Source organism: Oratosquilla oratoria, chromosome 11, assembly GCF_046742065.1.
Source record: "Oratosquilla oratoria isolate Oo_2021 chromosome 11, ASM4674206v1, whole genome shotgun sequence".
NCBI lineage: Eukaryota > Metazoa > Arthropoda > Malacostraca > Stomatopoda > Squillidae > Oratosquilla > Oratosquilla oratoria.
This window is the reverse complement of record NC_134787.1, coordinates 65,425,349-65,434,273: the sequence shown is the minus strand read 5'-3', so window position 1 is coordinate 65,434,273 and position 8,925 is coordinate 65,425,349.

Genomic DNA, 8,925 nt, shown 5'->3' with positions numbered 1-8,925 from the left:
TACATTGCCTCATTCGAGTTTCATTCCCCATGGTTTCTCCAAGCAAGCACATTGCAACCACCCTTCCCATTCCACAACAGCTCTCAGCAGGATTAGTAGACTTGCTTCAGCTATGTGTTCTACAGTCATCCCCTTGTCTGTTCCAGTGAAAGGTTTATTGTGGAGATATTCCTAGAGGAGAGTCAACATCAGGAGTGTACCACATGCCCATGTAGCCAAAGTTGACATTCACATATAATGCTGGTAATAGGCCTTGACCAAATCTCACAGAGCAGTTGCTAGTTTGACAGAATCATCACAGCAATACCCCCCATAATTTACCGAAGGCATTTGGTACCAACAACATCAAGACATCTCAGTCACCATTTAATGTCCATGTCTCACAGACATATAGCACCACAATTAACATGAAGATTCATATGCAAGCCTTCCACTATAAGTATTGATAACAACATATATTCTGGTTGTGCAAGTCCATAATACCATGAGCCATGTCAATTCTTCAAAGGAGTTCCTGACATGACCCACCGTTGTTATGCTCTACATTACCCAAGTTCATGAATCTTTCAGACTCATTTTGTCCTTGCCACATGCATGGAGTAATTGAACTCTATAATTCAGTAAGCCCCCAGATCCCTGGAGACAGGTTTTGGTTCAGGAGACCTGGAGAACCAACAATCTTGTCTGCCTGTCCTAGCTGAAGTGCTGCAAAAAGTACATTAAAAAACTCGGGAAGAACTACAGTATCATTAACAAAGATAAGGTCAGTGACTTTGTGCTGCCAATACTCCACAATGACAATATTTATCAACTACATTACCTAGTCTACATTATTGAAAAGTATCAAGGTGTGGATGCACCCCCACCTACCTCACTCCTGAAATAACAAGAAACATGCCAGACATGCCTCCACATTTTCACATCACTATATCCCAAAATTTAAGCTAGACACTTACTCAATAACCTTTACAGGAATCCCAAGGATCAGATGAGATATATATTAATAACTTAACCACCATAAAGGGGCAGTGGGAAAGAAAGAATTATGGTTTGTTCACATTCAAACCTCTAAGGAAAGCTGCAAGTACACATACACACACACAGGATAAGAGACAAAAGAAAAGAAAAATTCAATTTAGTTTGCTTACATTACTTCCTCCACACACACAAAAAATGACAAATTCCGAAAGTTTCCAACAAAGATGAGAAATTCCATTGAGGAAATCTATGTTGTGCTGGGGACACAAAATTAAAGAAAACAATAGCTTTTAAGATGGATGTAACTCTTCCATGGAGGTACTGTAAATGAAATTGCAATTGAGTTGAAATGACTAAGAGATTTCCTTTCTTCCGATGTGTCAAAAGTTTGAACAAGAAAGAAATGAGCCTGGCTCAGAAAGCAAAGATTGCTAAACATACATACATACATATACCAAGGCTTTTTCCCCCTTACAAGGGAGGTAGCCAAAAAGGAAAAGGCATTAAATCATTCCCACCCATTCCATCCCTGAATACACTCCACACCCCTCCACCCTCCCTCTCATCTTAGCACCTCCCGGATGACAGGTCATCCCTGCACCTTGTCCACTGCCCTGGGTCAGAAGCAGTGTCGCAAGACACAGCACATTCAAAGCAAGGCCACTTCATTAAATCGGTGACCTCCCCTCTCCGTCCCCCCATGCTAAACAAAAATGGGAAAATGAAAATACAACAAATTATAGAAAAAAAATCTCAATACCATGGAAAAGGCAAGGATAGGTCAACAGCAAATAAGGATAAGAGGGATACAGTAACATTTAAAGAGATCATGGGGCAACAGAGAAAATAAACTTACAGCCTTTAAGTAGGATTGGGGAAAGGTTATAGGGAGAGGGGGAAAAACAAACAAACTCTTGTTAAAAGACATAGTTGACATGCCATACTTTTTGACCGGTGAGAAGCCCACATCACCTCTTGGAAATTGCACCAGGAACAGATGCGGAGGTTAGGGAAATTAATGCTGTGATTCTGGATAATGAATTTGATGTAACTGACCAGAGTGATAACATGTAAACATGTTAAGGGTAGGTCAGTACAAGAGGAATGATACACATACAATGAAAATAAAATTCAAGTCTCAATGTAATCAGCAAGGCTTGGAAGTTAAGTATGAGAGTAAAAGTTTAAAAATATTTGGAGTAGATAAGATGCAAATGAAGAGGAATGTGCAATGATGCAGAAACTTGAGGAAGCTAGTAAAACAATGAAAGGAGGACAGAAGAAAAACAGCCATTTTTGGAGTTACCAATCTGAAGGTGAGAAAATATTTTCTATAAAAAAAGAGAGAGAGAGAGAGGACAGTGTTGCAAAAGAAACACTACAAGTCAACTTAAAGTTGCCTATGCTAATGTCAATGGTTTACTACCAGCCAGGTTGGAGGTAAACTACTTGAGGAAAAAACAAGCCTGATATTTTGTGAAAACCTATTCTATCTCTATACCAAGGGCAATTTCCACTTTACAAGGGAGATAGCAAGTCAAAAGGCAAGTATCCACTCTTGGCCATACCACTCCCATCCACCACTCTTTCTTCCCCCTCATCTTAGCTCCTCATGGAGCTGGATCAGAAGCTGTGCAGCAAGACACAGCACATCAACAGCAAGGCCACTTCACTTAGTCAGCGACCCCACCTTCTCTCCATACTCTCGAGCAGAAAAAGAGAAGATGGGGGATAAATCCCTTTGGGCTGTTTCAAAATATCATTCATACATAACCACTCCTTTCCTTGCATGACAGTAGCCTATCATCTATACACAGCCTTTCTCCACTCACCCCTATCTCCTGCCTTCTTCCTTCCTTGCTCAACAGATACCCCTCTTACTCAAAACCCCTTTCACCCCATTCATCTCATCCTCGGTCGTCCCCTGAAGTTCACTCCCTCCACCTCCGACTTCCACACCTTTTACAAATCTTCCTTCACTCATTCTTTCCATGTGTCCAAACTATCACAACACTTTTCCATCAGCCTTGTCTGCCATCTTTTACACCCTAGCTCTCTTCCTCACCTCCTCATTTCTGACTTTAACCTTGTAATCCCTACCAAACTTTTCATGGATTTCATCTCAAACACATTTAAACTTTCCCTTTCTGCCTCTCTTTAAATGAAAGTTTCTGCCCAATACAGTGCCATTGGCACAATCACCCCTTAAGTGCAAACTAAACTCCCACGGAATTTTGATCTACATATGGGGAACTGTATCTTTTCCAGGTGTATATATACATAATATGTACACCTAGGTGGAAGGGTTATGGTTGCTGTGAGAAGCAATATAATGGTGGAAGAAGCAAATCAGAGTGAAGGCAAAGATGAATCCACCTGAGAATTAAAAATAATGGATTAATAGAAGACAATTCATTGTGGCATATGTTCCTCCCACGACAAGAGCTTGGAACGAAGTTATCAAAAAATGTTGTTGGGCACAACTCTTCTCCTAATGAAAACTATTAAACAAAACAATTTAATCCTTACTGGAGATTCTAATTGGAGTGAGGTCAGCTGATCTGAATGGGAAGCAAGTGGCAAGGCAGATTCCTGGGGAAATATTCCATTAAGCACAGCACTGGGGCATCTGATGACCCAAAGGGAAAAGGAAGTGATTCTGGTAAGAAAAGATGACATTCCCACAAGATTAAATCTGCTACTAACCACAGAACCAGACATCATCTGCTTCTTGAGATACCTTTGTCCCATGGTAATAAGTGATCATCTAACAGTTGAATTTCATCTGAAGGACGAGGAAATGGAGCTAAGGAATGAATCACAGAGGCAAGGGAGACTCAATTTTTGGATGGCAGATTACTTATGGGTGAAGAAATTCTTTGTAGCAGCAGACTTGGGGGAATTCATGAATACCACAGGGACAATGAGTAAATGGGAAAATATCCTAGACATTTACAGCCTGGGAGTAAACAAACATGTACCAAAGATTGGTGGAATGAAGAAGCAAAAAATGGGATTGGTTCAACAGGTGCGAGAGAAAAAGAGAAAAGAGAGAGAGAGCAAGGAACCAAAAGCTTACAAACTAGCTAGACACTACTATACAGGAATCCTCAGGAAGAAAGTAATCTTGAAAGGTGTTGCAAAAATGAGAAAAAAAAAAAAAAAAAAATACAGGTTTATTTATGGTAAATTGAGATAAAGGGATGTAATCACAAAGCTAAAATACTTTTCCCCATCATAAAGGGGTTGGTATAGTCAAACACACACCACATCCATCCAACCCATTTGTTGTCCTTCTCATTTTTGTACCCTGTGAATGACAGCTTATCCATCTTCTGCCATGCTGCTTATGTCAAAAGGCATTACAGAAAGACAGCACTTCCACAGCAGGTGACCCAGCACCCACTCATGCAAGAAATTAATGAAACTGCTAAGAACATCCATTTGTGGTGTCATTTATTTGTCCATTTGCAATCACTTAGCTTTTGTTCTCTGTTCCTTGCCCAAGATACATTTCTCTTGCATCCCATGCCCCCTTCTCTTTGTCCATCCATCTCATTCTTAGTTTTCCCCTGAAGGTCCCTCCATCAACTTTTGGTTTTCAAATATTTATGCTAGTCATTCTTCACTTCTTTCCATATGTCTTAAAGCATCACAGCAATCATATCTTGTCTGCCTGCATTTCGCCTCTCTTCCGCATTTCCTCTATCTTCAATTCAAACATGTTTAGGATCTTCATTCCTGCCTCTTTCAAATTCCATATTTTTGTTGTTGTTGTTGTTGTTGTCGTTCCCTAGACTGTCTGTCCGAGCAGTCCCGTCTCCCTAAGGAAGGCCACAGCCGAAACTGGGTCCTCCCACAAATCCCCCATAGAGCGCACGCTGCGCTGTTTGCGCGCACGATCGTGCACAATGCAGTCCTCCACCATGCGCTGCACGGCATGGGGCGAAGTGCCACATCCCGGGCAGCTGCTCACAACACGGTCGTCCAGCCTCTTCTGGTAGCTCAGAAGTGCTGGGTGGTGACCGCATCGCAGTCTGGCCAAGTGGACTCTGTCCTTACGTGGGAGAGAGGATTCAGAAGGGTGGATATCAGGGGGTCTGGCATGCAGCAGTGTGTTGTCTTTCAGTGTGTTAATGGAGCGGTGAGTGATATGATTATGAATATGTTTCCGGAGGCTGGTATTTGGTGGTTGTGGAGGAAGAGAAGAGAGTATCTGTGTGTAATAAAGGTCTTTGGGTGTAGTTTTAATGTTTCTTGGTGTGTGTGGGTGTTCTGTTATGTAGTGTAGCGGGTGTGATGTGTTTGTGGTGGCTGCGGCAAGTGTTTGTGTGCCTCTCATGTTGAGGATCCTGGAGCTGCAGCGTCTACGTCGTGGGACTACCCCCCAACCCCAAGTGTTGGGGGCCAAACAGCAGCAACTACCCCTGGCCATCAGCTCTACACAGGTGGCACCGATCCCCATATTTTTGTTCTATACAGTGCCATGGGTACAATCACTCCTTCATACATTCTGTGCATTTATTTCCAAGAGATCCATTTTTCATAACCCTTTTCATTCCCCTACTCCGACATTTGTTTCCCCTTTTCTGCAATTCACCTCCATTTCCTGCAGTACATGATCCTAAATACTTAAGGTTCTCTGCTTTCATAAGCCTCTTACCCCTTTAAACTCTCCTCCAACTCATCACTATCATCACTCCTAGTAGTACTAGTACATCTAATCACCTTACTTTTGTCCACATTTACTTTAAGCTTTCTCTTCTTATTTATCCTCCCAAATTCTGCCGCCGTTTCAATCTACCCTTGGACTCTGCTACAAGTGGTGTCATCTACAAACAAATGTTTCACCTACTTCCCTCCACTCTCGCCAACTTAGCACCTTTGCACTTACCTCCCACACCACCCCATCCATATACAAACACCCATGGTGAACTACACAATCCTGCCACAATCACAATTGTACCTCAAACCATTCACTCTCTCCATTCTTAACCTTCAAACAAGCTTACCAATATAAAAACCGTTTGACTGACCCTGCCAAATTCACTTTTATCCCATATATCCCCAACTCATTCCTTATTGCCTGTCAAGTCTGGCATTCACTATTATGTATGCATACATCTGTACTTTGTTAGCGTTGACATCTAAATTGAATATAATAAGTGCCATGTTCTACAGGAAAATGTAGAAAGACAAAGGATTGAACAAGAACTACAGAGCATACAAAATCAAAATTTCATGTATTATGTTGGTAACGGGCTTTGATGAAATCCACAGATGTAGCTAGTTTGTCACAACAGCCATACTACAATTCTCTAAAGTATCTCGGTCATACACAATAGTTCTTCCTCCTGTGTGCCACCCATGCAAATCCTCTGAAAGCCATACTACAATTCTCTGAAGTATCTCGGCCATACACAATAGTTCTTCCTCCTGTGTGCCACCCATGCAAATCCTTTGAAAGACTTCCTGGCATAACCAACACTGCTATATCTACAAAGATGTGTAGTTTGAAGGCCTCAATGTCTTTGCCAATGCAGGGAAGAACTGAATGGTTATTATGTTAAGCCCCCACTGTCCGTTCATCAAGAGGTGCAGCCTTGAGGGGCCACCACAGGAGAGGATCTCTACTTCAGCTATATTTACCACTTGTCCACTTATGTTGAATTAACACCTACTGACCACTTCCCTTGCTCTACAATTTTCATGGAAACAGTTTCACATTAACATAAAAGATCTGTGGGAAGGGCCTGAGGGCTACTGCTATCAATTATGGGGGTACAGGTTTTCCATTTACAACTGAAACACTCAATATCTAAAACTCTGCTGTGATCCTGAAGAGCTGGAGATCCAGCAGTCTCACCTTGTGTGGTGAAAGGCTATATGCAAGACCTTCAAAAACTAGTACAGAATCACCAATAAAAAAAATTGGTGGCCTTGGTAATAACTGATGCCCTGCAATGACAATGATAGACAACTGTCAAATAACAAGTATATGTATATGTTAAGAGTCAGGGCATGGACACCTCTCTACCCGACTTGTTCTGTCTCATAGACAAAGCATCTAACCCTGCAACTTCTACTGGCGTATGTACATCCAACCAGGAATGCCATTTTCATTTAGTTTTTGTCATTAACTGATGATATCGAATCAGTGTATACACACACACACATATATATATATATATATACACACACACATACATACATACATACGTACACACAACAAAAACCATTCTGCCTAAAGTTTGGTCAAAATAGTAAAATCCACTATAACAAAACTAAAGAAATAAGAAAGGATAAGGTGTAAGCAGTTATTAAAATTACGAGAACGTAAGGCACCTGGGTTAGGTGGAAGTCATGCGGAGTGTCTAAAAAAAGGGAGGTACAGTAATGGTGGGCTGGCAGGTGAGGTTTAATGTTAGTCTAAACAAGGGTAAAGTGCTGAAGGACTGGAAGAATCCCACTTTACAAGGGAAAAGGGGACAAGTGTTAGTGTAGTAGTTTCAGAGGGATTAGTTTGTTGAATGTAGTTGGGAAGGCCTATGGGAGGGTTCTCAATGAGAGTATTAGGAGAGGAATAAAGGGAGTGATTGGTGAGGAACAGTGTGGGTTTAGGAAAGGTAGGGGTTGCGTAGCTCAGACTTTTGTGTAAGGCAGATGTGCGAGAAAACTTTAGGAAAAGGTAAGGATGTTTTTTGGGCCTTTATGGATTTGGAAAAGGCTTATGATAGGGTAGACAGGTAGGCACTATGGGAGGTACTGCAGATACATGGGATAGGAGGAAAGCTTAGAGCAGTCGAGAGTTTTTACAATAGTAGTAGAGCCTGTGTTAGAATTAGAAATGGAGAGAGTGGTTTGAGGTAAAAGTGGGACTTTGCCAGGGATGCCTTTTGGTCCATAACTAGGTCAGATGCAAAAAAATAAAATAAAATAAAAATAAATAAATGAATAATACATACATATACCAAAGGCTTTTCCCCCCTTACACAGAGGGTAGGCAAAAAGAAAAAGCATAGAAATCCCTCCCACCCATTTCATTTCCCATATATTCCACTCCCCTCCCTCCCTCCCTCCTATCTTGGCAATAAATAAAAATTACAATATAATAAAATAAATGCATAGGTATAGTTGAATAATAAACAAACAGGTAAATAGTAAATAACAATACATAGACATAACTAATAAATGAAAATAAAGCAAATAATAAACAGACAAATAATAACAAGATAAAATAAATGGCAGTCATTACAGCATCTTGCTTAGGCTTTTACCTAAACAAATTTTAAAGCTTCGAATTGAACTACATTGCACTGCCTCTGCAGATTTATTCCATTCATTAACTACAGTTGACAAAGTTGCTTCTACCCACTTCCAAATTAAATCCATTTCCTGACAAGTTTGAGACCATTATTTCTTGTCCAATTCTCAGTGTGAAAATTTTGTCACTTTTGATGTTGTCAATTCTCTTTAGAATCTTATAGACCTGTATCAAGTCACCTCCAAGTCTATGCTTTTTTAGGGAAGATTCATATTCATATGTCATCTTGGCTGTTCAGTTTATACATGGAAGGGGTGGTGCAAGATGTAAATGCAAGGGTAATGGGCAGGGGACTGGACATGGTTAAAGATAATGGAAAAAATGAGAGATAAGCCAAATGTTTGCTGATGACAGTGCACTTGTAGCAGCATCAGAGGGTTTAAGGAAGGTAGTGATGGTGTTTGGGTAGGTGTGCAAAAGAAGGAAGATGAAGATAAATGTGGGTAAAAGTAAAATGATGAGATGTACAAGGTGGGAGGATGGCGGCAAGTTGGAAGAGTATTAAGAGAAAGGGGCTGGAGGAAGTGGATAGTTTTTGATACTTAAGAGGGTGAGATGTGACGGGAAAGGGAGGAGTGGAGGTGGATTGTAGATTGTAAATGCCTCGAGGGGAATAAATGAAG